This window comes from Lissotriton helveticus, chromosome 4_1, assembly GCF_964261635.1.
Source record: "Lissotriton helveticus chromosome 4_1, aLisHel1.1, whole genome shotgun sequence".
Taxonomy (NCBI): Eukaryota; Metazoa; Chordata; class Amphibia; order Caudata; family Salamandridae; genus Lissotriton; species Lissotriton helveticus.
The window spans coordinates 1,672,559,431-1,672,578,231 of record NC_136063.1 but is presented as its reverse complement, the minus strand read 5'-3'; the positions used below and the strand labels follow the sequence as shown (position 1 = coordinate 1,672,578,231).

At 33.9% G+C, this 18,801-nt stretch overlaps 10 non-coding genes across 10 annotated transcripts; 2 read left to right on the top strand and 8 right to left on the bottom strand.

Annotated features, from left to right (window-relative positions):
• Window positions 1–725: 725 nt before the first annotated feature.
• Window positions 726–797, bottom strand: TRNAQ-UUG (transfer RNA glutamine (anticodon UUG)). Its single transcript has one exon. It is a non-coding gene; the product is annotated as a tRNA-Gln (tRNA).
• A 1,550-nt stretch (window positions 798–2,347) lies between these two features.
• On the top strand, window positions 2,348–2,419 carry TRNAQ-CUG (transfer RNA glutamine (anticodon CUG)). The gene has a single exon. It is a non-coding gene; the product is annotated as a tRNA-Gln (tRNA).
• Window positions 2,420–3,245: 826 nt separating this feature from the next.
• TRNAQ-UUG (transfer RNA glutamine (anticodon UUG)) lies at window positions 3,246–3,317 on the bottom strand. Its single transcript has one exon. It is a non-coding gene; the product is annotated as a tRNA-Gln (tRNA).
• A 1,550-nt stretch (window positions 3,318–4,867) lies between these two features.
• TRNAQ-CUG (transfer RNA glutamine (anticodon CUG)) lies at window positions 4,868–4,939 on the top strand. The gene has a single exon. It is a non-coding gene; the product is annotated as a tRNA-Gln (tRNA).
• Window positions 4,940–5,765: 826 nt separating this feature from the next.
• Window positions 5,766–5,837, bottom strand: TRNAQ-UUG (transfer RNA glutamine (anticodon UUG)). The gene has a single exon. It is a non-coding gene; the product is annotated as a tRNA-Gln (tRNA).
• A 2,448-nt stretch (window positions 5,838–8,285) lies between these two features.
• On the bottom strand, window positions 8,286–8,357 carry TRNAQ-UUG (transfer RNA glutamine (anticodon UUG)). The gene has a single exon. It is a non-coding gene; the product is annotated as a tRNA-Gln (tRNA).
• Window positions 8,358–10,805: 2,448 nt separating this feature from the next.
• Window positions 10,806–10,877, bottom strand: TRNAQ-UUG (transfer RNA glutamine (anticodon UUG)). Its single transcript has one exon. It is a non-coding gene; the product is annotated as a tRNA-Gln (tRNA).
• A 2,447-nt stretch (window positions 10,878–13,324) lies between these two features.
• TRNAQ-UUG (transfer RNA glutamine (anticodon UUG)) lies at window positions 13,325–13,396 on the bottom strand. The gene has a single exon. It is a non-coding gene; the product is annotated as a tRNA-Gln (tRNA).
• A 2,447-nt stretch (window positions 13,397–15,843) lies between these two features.
• TRNAQ-UUG (transfer RNA glutamine (anticodon UUG)) lies at window positions 15,844–15,915 on the bottom strand. Its single transcript has one exon. It is a non-coding gene; the product is annotated as a tRNA-Gln (tRNA).
• Window positions 15,916–18,361: 2,446 nt separating this feature from the next.
• Window positions 18,362–18,433, bottom strand: TRNAQ-UUG (transfer RNA glutamine (anticodon UUG)). Its single transcript has one exon. It is a non-coding gene; the product is annotated as a tRNA-Gln (tRNA).
• Between the last annotated feature and the right edge of the window lie 368 nt (window positions 18,434–18,801).

Genomic DNA, 18,801 nt, shown 5'->3' with positions numbered 1-18,801 from the left:
TGCATCTATGTATACATAGCTATATCCGTCTAGATAGCGATAAGACTATATAAAGAAATCAATTATTCATAAACATATGTATTGAAGCTGAAAACTAAAAACTGTTGTTTCCCATCCACAATTTAAACGTTAGGTTCATTTCCTCACTCATCTATATGACCAGTAATGAGATAGTTAATTTTTGCTGATTTCTTATATGACAACATGCTTGACTTACACAGTGCATTTAATTGTGAATTTCTTTGAAAGAGAAATTCAGATTATTACCTTTGACACGTCTTTCGAAAGATTTTACTTTATGGTTATGGATTTACTTTAGAAAATCAGAGTGTAAATATATGTGTGTCTGAATTTCATGATTGTTATTCAAAACGTCATATCTTCTGTCCCCATAATACACAATTTGATTCCTCAAGTTTTGTTTTAATGAAGGATTTCCAATTAAAAAGTTCCATCTTCCCCTTATCAATAACAGTAAGATTTAAGAAAGTAATATCTTGCATCAGCCCCCTGTGATGAGTTTGAGAAAACAGAGTCAGCTCGCAAAATGTCTCATTATTTTGAGCCATTTAATTTCCATGTTTTCTAAAAGTTCTATCATTTGCTCACTTCGAATAGACTTTCAGAATACAATCAATAAATTAATGTTTCACTCTACCCGTGTTAAATTTGTGATGTTTATGAATACACTTGACAGAAAAAGATTTGATCAACAGTCATGAAAGTGGTCCCACCGAGATTTGAACTCGGATCCTTGGATTCAAAGTCCAAAGTGCTAACCATTACACCATGGAACCTCCCATGTAACAAGGGAGCAAATTGCTGCAGCAATGTGAACATTTCAAAGTTTTTAATGTTCTACAGTCAAAGACCAACAGAATGTTATTACTTTTCTATTCTGTTCAACCTTTGCATATTGAACTATGTTAGGGAAGGATGTTGCCCAGAGGACTCAAGTAACGCTATCACCTTGTTGAACAGTACTTTTTATGTGAGATACGATTTTGCAATAAAATATAAGATTCCCCCGTGAATGCAATCTCTTCTCTCAAAATGAAAAGCTCAACCTGGTACAGGTGGTTTGATGGTATCATGCTTAGCACTCTAGACTCTGAAAACCGGGATCTGAGTACAAATCACAGTGGGACTTATCTAAACTTTACGATTTTCTTTTCCATTCAGTTCTTAGAATTATTAATTGGAAAAACATCTCATTTACTTATAAACTTGTACATATCCACTTTACACGTATGTATCTCCCTATATCTTGCTATATGTCTCTGTATATTTATAGGACAACATAAACACATACATTATAAAAATGCATATAATTAGTGGAGGTGAAAATAATGAAAAGTTGTTGCCTCTCCACATTTGAAACATGAGCTTCTTCTCCTTACTCTTCTATATGTCATGAAATTGAGATACTCACTTTTTACTCAATTTTGATCTAACAATATAGTTGATTTATACAAAGCATATCATATGATTTGTGAATAATCTTAAAAGAGAAAATTAGATCAGTACCTGTGAGGCCTCCAAGCAAAAGCTTATGTTTCACGATTGCGGATCGACTGTTGAAAATCAGCATGAAAAACGTTTTATTTCACAATTTCCATACTAATATACAAAAAACATTTGTACTATCTGAATGATACCGTCATTGTGGTTCTCTAGGTTTGATTTAAGAACACTTCTCTTTCAAAATGTGCTAAATTCGCCTTATCAATAGCGCAGAAAGCTTCAAAAAGGGATGCTGGGAATCAGGCTTCTGAAATGCATTTCAGAAAAACAGGATAGGATTTCTTAATGCCACACTATTTTGTGTAGGAATGTGATGTAAACGTATTATAATGTTTGTATTTCTGTAACTTGTTCAAGCTGATGGACGTTTTGAAAGGAATCAATAATTGTCTCTTTCAACCTACTGGTTTTGGATTTGAGCTATCAATAAAAAAAGATGACAGAAATGGAAAAGGTCAAGAGTAATAAAATAGTACCCCCAAGATTTGGACTGGTACCTTTGCATGCAAAGTTTAACGTGCCAATCATTGCTCTTTGGCGCAGCCCATGTGAGAGACAAAGAAATGGGTGTATTAGTTTGGAAATGTAAAATGTTTTAATATGTTACAGTCAAAGATGATGATTATGATATAACTTGCCTATCCTGATAAACGTTTGCATACTTAACACTGTTATGGAGAATGTATCTGAACAGAATCAAATCACATTATAGCTCTTTACACTATGAGCATTCAACAGAGATATCGTTTCATCAATGTAAGAAATGCCCCTGCACTAATGCGCTCTCTTTTGTCTCAATGGAAAAATGACTCATGTATGGGAGGGTTCCATGGTGTAATGGTTAGCACTCTGGACTCTGAATCCAGCGATCCGAGTTCAAATCTCGGTGGGACCTGCTTGAATTATGAGATTTACTATTTCACCCATTTCTTAGAATTTGGTCTTGGAAAAACATAACGTCAATGTTTTATACTGATACTTATCAACGTATAAGTATGCATCTATGTATACATAGCTATATCCGTCTAGATAGCGATAAGACTATATAAAGAAATCAATTATTCATAAACATATGTATTGAAGCTGAAAACTAAAAACTGTTGTTTCCCATCCACTATTTAAACGTTAGGTTCATTTCCTCTCTCATCTATATGACCAGTAATGAGATAGTTAATTTTTGCTGATTTCTTATATGACAACATGCTTGACTTACACAGTGCATTTAATTGTGAATTTCTTTGATAGAGAAATTCAGATTATTACCTTTGACACGTCTTTCGAAAGATTTTACCTTATGGTTATGGATTTACTTTAGAAAATCAGAGTGTAAATATATGTGTGTCTGAATTTCACGATTGTTATTCAAAACGTCATATCTTCTGTCCCCATAATACACAATTTGATTCCTCAAGTTTTGTTTTAATGAAGGATTTCCAATTAAAAAGTTCCATCTTCCCCTTATCAATAACAGTAAGATTTAAGAAAGTAATATCTTGCATCAGCCCCCTGTGATGAGTTTGAGAAAACAGAGTCAGCTCGCAAAATGTCTCATTATTTTGAGCCATTTAATTTCCATGTTTTCTAAAAGTTCTATCATTTGCTCACTTCGAATAGACTTTCAGAATACAATCAATAAATTAATGTTTCACTCTACCCGTGTTAGATTTGTGATGTTTATGAATACACTTGACAGAAAAAGATTTGATCAACAGTCATGAAAGTGGTCCCACCGAGATTTGAACTCGGATCCTTGGATTCAAAGTCCAAAGTGCTAACCCTTACACCATGGAACCTCCCATGTAACAAGGGAGCAAATTGCTGCAGCAATGTGAACATTTCAAAGTTTTTAATGTTCTACAGTCAAAGACCAACAGAATGTTATTACTTTTCTATTCTGTTCAACTTTTGCATATTGAACTATGTTAGGGAAGGATGTTGCCCAGAGGACTCAAGTAACGCTATCACCTTGTTGAACAGTACTTTTTATGTGAGATACGATTTTGCAATAAAATATAAGATTCCCCCGTGAATGCAATCTCTTCTCTCAAAATGAAAAGCTCAACCTGGTACAGGTGGTTTGATGGTATCATGCTTAGCACTCTAGACTCTGAAAACCGGGATCTGAGTACAAATCACAGTGGGACTTATCTAAACTTTACGATTTTCTTTTCCATTCAGTTCTTAGAATTATTAATTGGAAAAACATCTCATTTACTTATAAACTTGTACATATCCACTTTACACGTATGTATCTCCCTATATCTTGCTATATGTCTCTGTATATTTATAGGACAACATAAACACATACATTATAAAAATGCATATAATTAGTGGAGGTGAAAATAATGAAAAGTTGTTGCCTCTCCACATTTGAAACATGAGCTTCTTCTCCTTACTCTTCTATATGTCATGAAATTGAGATACTCACTTTTTACTCAATTTTGATCTAACAATATAGTTGATTTATATAAAGCATATCATATGATTTGTGAATAATCTTAAAAGAGAAAATTAGATCAGTACCTGTGAGGCCTCCAAGCAAAAGCTTATGTTTCACGATTGCAGATCGACTGTTGAAAATCAGCATGAAAAACGTTTTATTTCACAATTTCCATACTAATATACAAAAAACATTTGTACTATCTGAATGATACCGTCATTGTGGTTCTCTAGGTTTGATTTAAGAACACTTCTCTTTCAAAATGTGCTAAATTCGCCTTATCAATAGCGCAGAAAGCTTCAAAAAGGGATGCTGGGAATCAGGCCTCTGAAATGCATTTCAGAAAAACAGGATAGGATTTCTTAATGCCACACTATTTTGTGTAGGAATGTGATGTAAACGTATTATAATGTTTGTATTTCTGTAACTTGTTCAAGCTGATGGACGTTTTGAAAGGAATCAATAATTGTCTCTTTCAACCTACTGGTTTTGGATTTGAGCTATCAATAAACAAAGATGACAAAAATGGAAAAGGTCAAGAGTAATAAAATAGTACCCCCAAGATTTGGACTGGTACCTTTGCATGCAAAGTTTAACGTGCCAATCATTGCTCTTTGGCGCAGCCCATGTGAGAGACAAAGAAATGGGTGTATTAGTTTGGAAATGTAAAATGTTTTAATATGTTACAGTCAAAGATGATGATTATGATATAACTTGCCTATCCTGATAAACGTTTGCATACTTAACACTGTTATGGAGAATGTATCTGAACAGAATCAAATCACATTATAGCTCTTTACACTATGAGCATTCAACAGAGATATCGTTTCATCAATGTAAGAAATGCCCCTGCACTAATGCGCTCTCTTTTGTCTCAATGGAAAAATGACTCATGTATGGGAGGGTTCCATGGTGTAATGGTTAGCACTCTGGACTCTGAATCCAGCGATCCGAGTTCAAATCTCGGTGGGACCTGCTTGAATTATGAGATTTACTATTTCACCCATTTCTTAGAATTTGGTCTTGGAAAAACATAACGTCAATGTTTTATACTGATACTTATCAACGTATAAGTATGCATCTATGTATACATAGCTATATCCGTCTAGATAGCGATAAGACTATATAAAGAAATCAATTATTCATAAACATATGTATTGAAGCTGAAAACTAAAAACTGTTGTTTCCCATCCACAATTTAAACGTTAGGTTCATTTCCTCTCTCATCTATATGACCAGTAATGAGATAGTTAATTTTTGCTGATTTCTTATATGACAACATGCTTGACTTACACAGTGCATTTAATTGTGAATTTCTTTGATAGAGAAATTCAGATTATTACCTTTGACACGTCTTTCGAAAGATTTTACCTTATGGTTATGGATTTACTTTAGAAAATCAGAGTGTAAATATATGTGTGTCTGAATTTCACGATTGTTATTCAAAACGTCATATCTTCTGTCCCCATAATACACAATTTGATTCCTCAAGTTTTGTTTTAATGAAGGATTTCCAATTAAAAAGTTCCATCTTCCCCTTATCAATAACAGTAAGATTTAAGAAAGTAATATCTTGCATCAGCCCCCTGTGATGAGTTTGAGAAAACAGAGTCAGCTCGCAAAATGTCTCATTATTTTGAGCCATTTAATTTCCATGTTTTCTAAAAGTTCTATCATTTGCTCACTTCGAATAGACTTTCAGAATACAATCAATAAATTAATGTTTCACTCTACCCGTGTTAGATTTGTGATGTTTATGAATACACTTGACAGAAAAAGATTTGATCAACAGTCATGAAAGTGGTCCCACCGAGATTTGAACTCGGATCCTTGGATTCAAAGTCCAAAGTGCTAACCCTTACACCATGGAACCTCCCATGTAACAAGGGAGCAAATTGCTGCAGCAATGTGAACATTTCTAAGTTTTTAATGTTCTACAGTCAAAGACCAACAGAATGTTATTACTTTTCTATTCTGTTCAACTTTTGCATATTGAACTATGTTAGGGAAGGATGTTGCCCAGAGGACTCAAGTAACGCTATCACCTTGTTGAACAGTACTTTTTATGTGAGATACGATTTTGCAATAAAATATAAGATTCCCCCGTGAATGCAATCTCTTCTCTCAAAATGAAAAGCTCAACCTGGTACAGGTGGTTTGATGGTATCATGCTTAGCACTCTAGACTCTGAAAACCGGGATCTGAGTACAAATCACAGTGGGACTTATCTAAACTTTACGATTTTCTTTTCCATTCAGTTCTTAGAATTATTAATTGGAAAAACATCTCATTTACTTATAAACTTGTACATATCCACTTTACACGTATGTATCTCCCTATATCTTGCTATATGTCTCTGTATATTTATAGGACAACATAAACACATACATTATAAAAATGCATATAATTAGTGGAGGTGAAAATAATGAAAAGTTGTTGCCTCTCCACATTTGAAACATGAGCTTCTTCTCCTTACTCTTCTATATGTCATGAAATTGAGATACTCACTTTTTACTCAATTTTGATCTAACAATATAGTTGATTTATATAAAGCATATCATATGATTTGTGAATAATCTTAAAAGAGAAAATTAGATCAGTACCTGTGAGGCCTCCAAGCAAAAGCTTATGTTTCACGATTGCAGATCGACTGTTGAAAATCAGCATGAAAAACGTTTTATTTCACAATTTCCATACTAATATACAAAAAACATTTGTACTATCTGAATGATACCGTCATTGTGGTTCTCTAGGTTTGATTTAAGAACACTTCTCTTTCAAAATGTGCTAAATGCGCCTTATCAATAGCGCAGAAAGCTTCAAAAAGGGATGCTGGGAATCAGGCCTCTGAAATGCATTTCAGAAAAACAGGATAGGATTTCTTAATGCCACACTATTTCGTGTAGGAATGTGATGTAAACGTATTATAATGTTTGTATTTCTGTAACTTGTTCAAGCTGATGGACGTTTTGAAAGGAATCAATAATTGTCTCTTTCAACCTACTGGTGTTGGATTTGAGCTATCAATAAACAAAGATGACAGAAATGGAAAAGGTCAAGAGTAATAAAATAGTACCCCCAAGATTTGGACTGGTACCTTTGCATGCAAAGTCCAAAGTGCCAATCATTGCTCTTTGGCGCAGCCCATGTGAGAGACAAAGAAATGGGTGTATTAGTTTGGAAATGTAAAATGTTTTAATATGATACAGTCAAAGATGATCATTATGATATAACTTGCCTATCTTGATAAACGTGTGCATATTTAACACTGTTATGGAGAATGTATCTGAACAGAATCAAATCACATTATAGCTCTTTACACTATGAGCATTCAACAGAGATATCCTTTCATCAATGTAAGAAATGCCCCCGCACTAATGCGCTCTCTTTTGTCTCAATGGAAAAATGACTCATGTATGGGAGGGTTCCATGGTCTAATGGTTAGCATCCTGGACTCTGAATCCAGCGATCCGAGTTCAAATCTCGGTGGGACCCACTTGAATTATGAGATTTACTATTTCACCCATTTCTCAGAATTTGGACTTGGAAAAACATAACGTCAATGTTTTATACTGATATTTATCAACGTATAAGTATGCATCTATGTATACATAGCTATATCCGTCTAGATAGCGATAAGACTATATACAGAAATCAATTATTCATAAACATATGTATTGAAGCTGAAAACTAAAAACTGTTGTTTCCCATCCACAATTTAAACGTTAGGTTCATTTCCTCTCTCATCTATATGACCAGTAATGAGATAGTTAATTTTTGCTGATTTCTTATATGACAACATGCTTGACTTACACAGTGCATTTAATTGTGAATTTCTTTGAAAGAGAAATTCAGATTATTACCTTTGACACGTCTTTCGAAAGATTTTACTTTATGGTTATGGATTTACTTTAGAAAACCAGAGTGTAAATATATGTGTGTCTGAATTTCATGATTGTTATTCAAAACGTCATATCTTCTGTCCCCATAATACACAATTTGATTCCTCAAGTTTTGTTTTAATGAAGGATTTCCAATTAAAAAGTTCCATCTTCCCCTTATCAATAACAGTAAGATTTAAGAAAGTAATATCTTGCATCAGCCCCCTGTGATGAGTTTGAGAAAACAGAGTCAGCTCGCAAAATGTCTCATTATTTTGAGCCATTTAATTTCCATGTTTTCTAAAAGTTCTATCATTTGCTCACTTCGAATAGACTTTCAGAATAAAATCAATAAATTAATGTTTCACTCTACCCGTGTTAGATTTGTGATATTTATGAATACACTTGACAGAAAAAGATTTGATCAACAGTCATGAAAGTGGTCCCACTGAGATTTGAACTCGGATCCTTGGATTCAAAGTCCAAAGTGCTAACCATTACACCATGGAACCTCCCATGTAACAAGGGAGCAAATTGCTGCAGCAATGTGAACATTTCAAAGTTTTTAATGTTCTACAGTCAAAGACCAACAGAATGTTATTACTTTTCTATTCTGTTCAACTTTTGCATATTGAACTATGTTAGGGAAGGATGTTGCCCAGAGGACTCAAGTAACGCTATCACCTTGTTGAACAGTACTTTTTATGTGAGATACGATTTTGCAATAAAAGATAAGATTCCCCCGTGAATGCAATCTCTTCTCTCAAAATGAAAAGCTCAACCTGGTACAGGTGGGTTGATGGTATCATGCTTAGCACTCTAGACTCTGAAAACTGGGATCTGAGTACAAATCACAGTGGGACTTATCTAAACTTTACGATTTTCTTTTCCATTCAGTTCTTAGAATTATTAATTGGAAAAACATCTCATTTACTTATAAACTTGTACATATCCACTTTACACGTATGTATCTCCCTATATCTTGCTATATGTCTCTGTATATTTATAGGACAACATAAACACATACATTATAAAAATGCATATAATTAGTGGAGGTGAAAATAATGAAAAGTTGTTGCCTCTCCACATTTAAAACATGAGCTTCTTCTCCTTACTCTTCTATATGTCATGAAATTGAGATACTCACTTTTTACTCAATTTTGATCTAACAATATAGTTGATTTATACAAAGCATATCATATGATTTGTGAATAATCTTAAAAGAGAAAATTAGATCAGTACCTGTGAGGCCTCCAAGCAAAAGCTTATGTTTCATGATTGCAGATCGACTGTTGAAAATCAGCATGAAAAACGTTTTATTTCACAATTTCCATACTAATATACAAAAAACATTTGTACTATCTGAATGATACCGTCATTGTGGTTCTCTAGGTTTGATTTAAGAACACTTCTCTTTCAAAATGTGCTAAATTCGCCTTATCAATAGCGCAGAAAGCTTCAAAAAGGGATGCTGGGAATCAGGCCTCTGAAATGCATTTCAGAAAAACAGGATAGGATTTCTTAATGCCACACTATTTTGTGTAGGAATGTGATGTAAACGTATTATAATGTTTGTATTTCTGTAACTTGTTCAAGCTGATGGACGTTTTGAAAGGAATCAATAATTGTCTCTTTCAACCTACTGGTGTTGGATTTGAGCTATCAATAAACAAAGATGACAGAAATGGAAAAGGTCAAGAGTAATAAAATAGTACCCCCAAGATTTGGACTGGTACCTTTGCATGCAAAGTCCAAAGTGCCAATCATTGCTCTTTGGCGCAGCCCATGTGAGAGACAAAGAAATGGGTGTATTAGTTTGGAAATGTAAAATGTTTTAATATGATACAGTCAAAGATGATCATTATGATATAACTTGCCTATCTTGATAAACGTGTGCATATTTAACACTGTTATGGAGAATGTATCTGAACAGAATCAAATCACATTATAGCTCTTTACACTATGAGCATTCAACAGAGATATCTTTTCATCAATGTAAGAAATGCCCCCGCACTAATGCGCTCTCTTTTGTCTCAAGGGAAAAATGACTCATGTATGGGAGGGTTCCATGGTCTAATGGTTAGCATCCTGGACTCTGAATCCAGCGATCCGAGTTCAAATCTCGGTGGGACCTACTTGAATTATGAGATTTACTATTTCACCCATTTCTTAGAATTTGGACTTGGAAAAACATAACGTCAATGTTTTATACTGATATTTATCAACGTATAAGTATGCATCTATGTATACATAGCTATATCCGTCTAGATAGCGATAAGACTATATACAGAAATCAATTATTCATAAACATATTTATTGAAGCTGAAAACTAAAAACTGTTGTTTCCCATCCACAATTTAAACGTTAGGTTCATTTCCTCTCTCATCTATATGACCAGTAATGAGATAGTTAATTTTTGCTGATTTCTTATATGACAACATGCTTGACTTACACAGTGCATTTAATTGTGAATTTCTTTGAAAGAGAAATTCAGATTATTACCTTTGACACGTCTTTCGAAAGATTTTACTTTATGGTTATGGATTTACTTTAGAAAATCAGAGTGTAAATATATGTGTGTCTGAATTTCATGATTGTTATTCAAAACGTCATATCTTCTGTCCCCATAATACACAATTTGATTCCTCAAGTTTTGTTTTAATGAAGGATTTCCAATTAAAAAGTTCCATCTTCCCCTTATCAATAACAGTAATATTTAAGAAAGTAATATCTTGCATCAGCCCCCTGTGATGAGTTTGAGAAAACAGAGTCAGCTCGCAACATGTCTCATTATTTTGAGCCATTTAATTTCCATGTTTTCTAAAAGTTCTATCATTTGCTCACTTCGAATAGACTTTCAGAATACAATCAATAAATTTATGTTTCACTCTACCCGTGTTAGATTTGTGATATTTATGAATACACTTGACAGAAAAAGATTTGATCAACAGTCATGAAAGTGGTCCCACCGAGATATGAACTCGGATCCTTGGATTCAAAGTCCAAAGTGCTAACCCTTACACCATGGAACCTCCCATGTAACAAGGGAGCAAATTGCTGCAGCAATGTGAACATTTCAAAGTTTTTAATGTTCTACAGTCAAAGACCAACAGAATGTTATTACTTTTCTATTCTGTTCAACTTTTGCATATTGAACTATGTTAGGGAAGGATGTTGCCCAGAGGACTCAAGTAACGCTATCACCTTGTTGAACAGTACTTTTTATGTGAGATACGATTTTGCAATAAAATATAAGATTCCCCCGTGAATGCAATCTCTTCTCTCAAAATGAAAAGCTCAACCTGGTACAGGTGGTTTTATGGTATCATGCTTAGCACTCTAGACTCTGAAAACCGGGATCTGAGTACAAATCACAGTGGGACTTATCTAAACTTTACGATTTTCTTTTCCATTCAGTTCTTAGAATTATTAATTGGAAAAACATCTCATTTACTTATAAACTTGTACATATCCACTTTACACGTATGTATCTCCCTATATCTTGCTATATGTCTCTGTATATTTATAGGACAACATAAACACATACATTATAAAAATGCATATAATTAGTGGAGGTGAAAATAATGAAAAGTTGTTGCCTCTCCACATTTGAAACATGAGCTTCTTCTCCTTACTCTTCTATATGTCATGAAATTGAGATACTCACTTTTTACTCAATTTTGATCTAACAATATAGTTGATTTATATAAAGCATATCATATGATTTGTGAATAATCTTAAAAGAGAAAATTAGATCAGTACCTGTGAGGCCTCCAAGCAAAAGCTTATGTTTCACGATTGCAGATCGACTGTTGAAAATCAGCATGAAAAACATTTTATTTCACAATTTCCATACTAATATACAAAAAACATTTGTACTATCTGAATGATACCGTCATTGTGGTTCTCTAGGTTTGATTTAAGACACTTCTCTTTCAAAATGTGCTAAATTCGCCTTATCAATAGCGCAGAAAGCTTCAAAAAGGGATGCTGGGAATCAGGCCTCTGAAATGCATTTCAGAAAAACAGGATAGGATTTCTTAATGCCACACTATTTTGTGTAGGAATGTGATGTAAACGTATTATAATGTTTGTATTTCTGTAACTTGTTCAAGCTGATGGACGTTTTGAAAGGAATCAATAATTGTCTCTTTCAACCTACTGGTGTTGGATTTGAGCTATCAATAAACAAAGATGACAGAAATGGAAAAGGTCAAGAGTAATAAAATAGTACCCCCAAGATTTGGACTGGTACCTTTGCATGCAAAGTCCAAAGTGCCAATCATTGCTCTTTGGCGCAGCCCATGTGAGAGACAAAGAAATGGGTGTATTAGTTTGGAAATGTAAAATGTTTTAATATGATACAGTCAAAGATGATCATTATGATATAACTTGCCTATCTTGATAAACGTGTGCATATTTAACACTGTTATGGAGAATGTATCTGAACAGAATCAAATCACATTATAGCTCTTTACACTATGAGCATTCAACAGAGATATCCTTTCATCAATGTAAGAAATGCCCCCGCACTAATGCGCTCTCTTTTGTCTCAAGGGAAAAATGACTCATGTATGGGAGGGTTCCATGGTCTAATGGTTAGCATCCTGGACTCTGAATCCAGCGATCCGAGTTCAAATCTCGGTGGGACCTACTTGAATTATGAGATTTACTATTTCACCCATTTCTTAGAATTTGGACTTGGAAAAACATAACGTCAATGTTTTATACTGATATTTATCAACGTATAAGTATGCATCTATGTATACATAGCTATATCCGTCTAGATAGCGATAAGACTATATACAGAAATCAATTATTCATAAACATATTTATTGAAGCTGAAAACTAAAAACTGTTGTTTCCCATCCACAATTTAAACGTTAGGTTCATTTCCTCTCTCATCTATATGACCAGTAATGAGATAGTTAATTTTTGCTGATTTCTTATATGACAACATGCTTGACTTACACAGTGCATTTAATTGTGAATTTCTTTGAAAGAGAAATTCAGATTATTACCTTTGACACGTCTTTCGAAAGATTTTACTTTATGGTTATGGATTTACTTTAGAAAATCAGAGTGTAAATATATGTGTGTCTGAATTTCATGATTGTTATTCAAAACGTCATATCTTCTGTCCCCATAATACACAATTTGATTCCTCAAGTTTTGTTTTAATGAAGGATTTCCAATTAAAAAGTTCCATCTTCCCCTTATCAATAACAGTAAGATTTAAGAAAGTAATATCTTGCATCAGCCCCCTGTGATGAGTTTGAGAAAACAGAGTCAGCTCGCAAAATGTCTCATTATTTTGAGCCATTTAATTTCCATGTTTTCTAAAAGTTCTATCATTTGCTCACTTCGAATAGACTTTCAGAATACAATCAATAAATTAATGTTTCACTCTACCCGTGTTAGATTTGTGATATTTATGAATACACTTGACAGAAAAAGATTTGATCAACAGTCATGAAAGTGGTCCCACCGAGATTTGAACTCGGATCCTTGGATTCAAAGTCCAAAGTGCTAACCCTTACACCATGGAACCTCCCATGTAACAAGGGAGCAAATTGCTGCAGCAATGTGAACATTTCAAAGTTTTTAATGTTCTACAGTCAAAGACCAACAGAATGTTATTACTTTTCTATTCTGTTCAACTTTTGCATATTGAACTATGTTAGGGAAGGATGTTGCCCAGAGGACTCAAGTAACGCTATCACCTTGTTGAACAGTACTTTTTATGTGAGATACGATTTTGCAATAAAATATAAGATTCCCCCGTGAATGCAATCTCTTCTCTCAAAATGAAAAGCTCAACCTGGTACAGGTGGTTTGATGGTATCATGCTTAGCACTCTAGACTCTGAAAACCGGGATCTGAGTACAAATCACAGTGGGACTTATCTAAACTTTACGATTTTCTTTTCCATTCAGTTCTTAGAATTATTAATTGGAAAAACATCTCATTTACTTATAAACTTGTACATATCCACTTTACACGTATGTATCTCCCTATATCTTGCTATATGTCTCTGTATATTTATAGGACAACATAAACACATACATTATAAAAATGCATATAATTAGTGGAGGTGAAAATAATGAAAAGTTGTTGCCTCTCCACATTTGAAACATGAGCTTCTTCTCCTTACTCTTCTATATGTCATGAAATTGAGATACTCACTTTTTACTCAATTTTGATCTAACAATATAGTTGATTTATATAAAGCATATCATATGATTTGTGAATAATCTTAAAAGAGAAAATTAGATCAGTACCTGTGAGGCCTCCAAGCAAAAGCTTATGTTTCACGATTGCAGATCGACTGTTGAAAATCAGCATGAAAAACATTTTATTTCACAATTTCCATACTAATATACAAAAAACATTTGTACTATCTGAATGATACCGTCATTGTGGTTCTCTAGGTTTGATTTAAGACACTTCTCTTTCAAAATGTGCTAAATTCGCCTTATCAATAGCGCAGAAAGCTTCAAAAAGGGATGCTGGGAATCAGGCCTCTGAAATGCATTTCAGAAAAACAGGATAGGATTTCTTAATGCCACACTATTTTGTGTAGGAATGTGATGTAAACGTATTATAATGTTTGTATTTCTGTAACTTGTTCAAGCTGATGGACGTTTTGAAAGGAATCAATAATTGTCTCTTTCAACCTACTGGTGTTGGATTTGAGCTATCAATAAACAAAGATGACAGAAATGGAAAAGGTCAAGAGTAATAAAATAGTACCCCCAAGATTTGGACTGGTACCTTTGCATGCAAAGTCCAAAGTGCCAATCATTGCTCTTTGGCGCAGCCCATGTGAGAGACAAAGAAATGGGTGTATTAGTTTGGAAATGTAAAATGTTTTAATATGATACAGTCAAAGATGATCATTATGATATAACTTGCCTATCTTGATAAACGTGTGCATATTTAACACTGTTATGGAGAATGTATCTGAACAGAATCAAATCACATTATAGCTCTTTACACTATGAGCATTCAACAGAGATATCCTTTCATCAATGTAAGAAATGCCCCCGCACTAATGCGCTCTCTTTTGTCTCAAGGGAAAAATGACTCATGTATGGGAGGGTTCCATGGTCTAATGGTTAGCATCCTGGACTCTGAATCCAGCGATCCGAGTTCAAATCTCGGTGGGACCTACTTGAATTATGAGATTTACTATTTCACCCATTTCTTAGAATTTGGACTTGGAAAAACATAACGTCAATGTTTTATACTGATATTTATCAACGTATAAGTATGCATCTATGTATACATAGCTATATCCGTCTAGATAGCGATAAGACTATATACAGAAATCAATTATTCATAAACATATTTATTGAAGCTGAAAACTAAAAACTGTTGTTTCCCATCCACAATTTAAACGTTAGGTTCATTTCCTCTCTCATCTATATGACCAGTAATGAGATAGTTAATTTTTGCTGATTTCTTATATGACAACATGCTTGACTTACACAGTGCATTTAATTGTGAATTTCTTTGAAAGAGAAATTCAGATTATTACCTTTGACACGTCTTTCGAAAGATTTTACTTTATGGTTATGGATTTACTTTAGAAAATCAGAGTGTAAATATATGTGTGTCTGAATTTCATGATTGTTATTCAAAACGTCATATCTTCTGTCCCCATAATACACAATTTGATTCCTCAAGTTTTGTTTTAATGAAGGATTTCCAATTAAAAAGTTCCATCTTCCCCTTATCAATAACAGTAAGATTTAAGAAAGTAATATCTTGCATCAGCCCCCTGTGATGAGTTTGAGAAAACAGAGTCAGCTCGCAAAATGTCTCATTATTTTGAGCCATTTAATTTCCATGTTTTCTAAAAGTTCTATCATTTGCTCACTTCGAATAGACTTTCAGAATACAATCAATAAATTAATGTTTCACTCTACCCGTGTTAGATTTGTGATATTTATGAATACACTTGACAGAAAAAGATTTGATCAACAGTCATGAAAGTGGTCCCACCGAGATTTGAACTCGGATCCTTGGATTCAAAGTCCAAAGTGCTAACCCTTACACCATGGAACCTCCCATGTAACAAGGGAGCAAATTGCTGCAGCAATGTGAACATTTCAAAGTTTTTAATGTTCTACAGTCAAAGACCAACAGAATGTTATTACTTTTCTATTCTGTTCAACTTTTGCATATTGAACTATGTTAGGGAAGGATGTTGCCCAGAGGACTCAAGTAACGCTATCACCTTGTTGAACAGTACTTTTTATGTGAGATACGATTTTGCAATAAAATATAAGATTCCCCCGTGAATGCAATCTCTTCTCTCAAAATGAAAAGCTCAACCTGGTACAGGTGGTTTGATGGTATCATGCTTAGCACTCTAGACTCTGAAAACCGGGATCTGAGTACAAATCACAGTGGGACTTATCTAAACTTTACGATTTTCTTTTCCATTCAGTTCTTAGAATTATTAATTGGAAAAACATCTCATTTACTTATAAACTTGTACATATCCACTTTACACGTATGTATCTCCCTATATCTTGCTATATGTCTCTGTATATTTATAGGACAACATAAACACATACATTATAAAAATGCATATAATTAGTGGAGGTGAAAATAATGAAAAGTTGTTGCATCTCCACATTTGAAACATGAGCTTCTTCTCCTTACTCTTCTATATGTCATGAAATTGAGATACTCACTTTTTACTCAATTTTGATCTAACAATATAGTTGATTTATATAAAGCATATCATATGATTTGTGAATAATCTTAAAAGAGAAAATTAGATCAGTACCTGTGAGGCCTCCAAGCAAAAGCTTATGTTTCACGATTGCAGATCGACTGTTGAAAATCAGCATGAAAAACGTTTTATTTCACAATTTCCATACTAATATACAAAAAACATTTGTACTATCTGAATGATACCGTCATTGTGGTTCTCTAGGTTTGATTTAAGAACACTTCTCTTTCAAAATGTGCTAAATTCGCCTTATCAATAGCGCAGAAAGCTTCAAAAAGGGATGCTGGGAATCAGGCCTCTGAAATGCATTTCAGAAAAACAGGATAGGATTTCTTAATGCCACACTATTTCGTGTAGGAATGTGATGTAAACGTATTATAATGTTTGTATTTCTGTAACTTGTTCAAGCTGATGGACGTTTTGAAAGGAATCAATAATTGTCTCTTTCAACCTACTGGTGTTGGATTTGAGCTATCAATAAACAAAGATGACAGAAATGGAAAAGGTCAAGAGTAATAAAATAGTACCCCCAAGATTTGGACTGGTACCTTTGCATGCAAAGTCCAAAGTGCCAATCATTGCTCTTTGGCGCAGCCCATGTGAGAGACAAAGAAATGGGTGTATTAGTTTGGAAATGTAAAATGTTTTAATATGATACAGTCAAAGATGATCATTATGATATAACTTGCCTATCTTGATAAACGTGTGCATATTTAACACTGTTATGGAGAATGTATCTGAACAGAATCAAATCACATTATAGCTCTTTACACTATGAGCATTCAACAGAGATATCCTTTCATCAATGTAAGAAATGCCCCCGCACTAATGCGCTCTCTTTTGTCTCAATGGAAAAATGACTCATGTATGGGAGGGTTCCATGGTCTAATGGTTAGCATCCTGGACTCTGAATCCAGCGATCCGAGTTCAAATCTCGGTGGGACCTACTTGAATTATGAGATTTACTATTTCACCCATTTCTTAGAATTTGGACTTGGAAAAACATAACGTCAATGTTTTATACTGATATTTATCAACGTATAAGTATGCATCTATGTATACATAGCTATATCCGTCTAGATAGCGATAAGACTATATACAGAAATCAATTATTCATAAACATATGTATTGAAGCTGAAAACTAAAAACTGTTGTTTCCCATCCACAATTTAAACGTTAGGTTCATTTCCTCTCTCATCTATATGACCAGTAATGAGATAGTTAATTTTTGCTGATTTCTTATATGACAACATGCTTGACTTACACAGTGCATTTAATTGTGAATTTCTTTGAAAGAGAAATTCAGATTATTACCTTTGACACGTCTTTCGAAAGATTTTACTTTATGGTTATGGATTTACTTTAGAAAATCAGAGTGTAAATATATGTGTGTCTAAATTTCATCATTGTTATTCAAAACGTCATATCTTCTGTCCCCATAATACACAATTTGATTCCTCAAGTTTTGTTTTAATGAAGGATTTCCAATTAAAAAGTTCCATCTTCCCCTTATCAATAACAGTAAGATTTAAGAAAGTAATATCTTGCATCAGCCCCCTGTGATGAGTTTGAGAAAACAGTCAGCTCGCAAAATGTCTCATTATTTTGAGCCATTTAATTTCCATGTTTTCTAAAAGTTCTATCATTTGCTCACTTCGAATAGACTTTCAGAATACAATCAATAAATTAATGTTTCACTCTACCCGTGTTAGATTTGTGATATTTATGAATACACTTGACAGAAAAAGATTTGATCAACAGTCATGAAAGTGGTCCCACCGAGATTTGAACTCGGATCCTTGGATTCAAAGTCCAAAGTGCTAACCCTTACACCATGGAACCTCCCATGTAACAAGGGAGCAAATTGCTGCAGCAATGTGAACATTTCAAAGTTTTTAATGTTCTACAGTCAAAGACCAACAGAATGTTATTACTTTTCTATTCTGTTCAACTTTTGCATATTGAACTATGTTAGGGAAGGATGTTGCCCAGAGGACTCAAGTAACGCTATCACCTTGTTGAACAGTACTTTTTATGTGAGATACGATTTTGCAATAAAATATAAGATTCCCCCGTGAATGCAATCTCTTCTCTCAAAATGAAAAGCTCAACCTGGTACAGGTGGTTTGATGGTATCATGCTTAGCACTCTAGACTCTGAAAACCGGGATCTGAGTACAAATCACAGTGGGACTTATCTAAACTTTACGA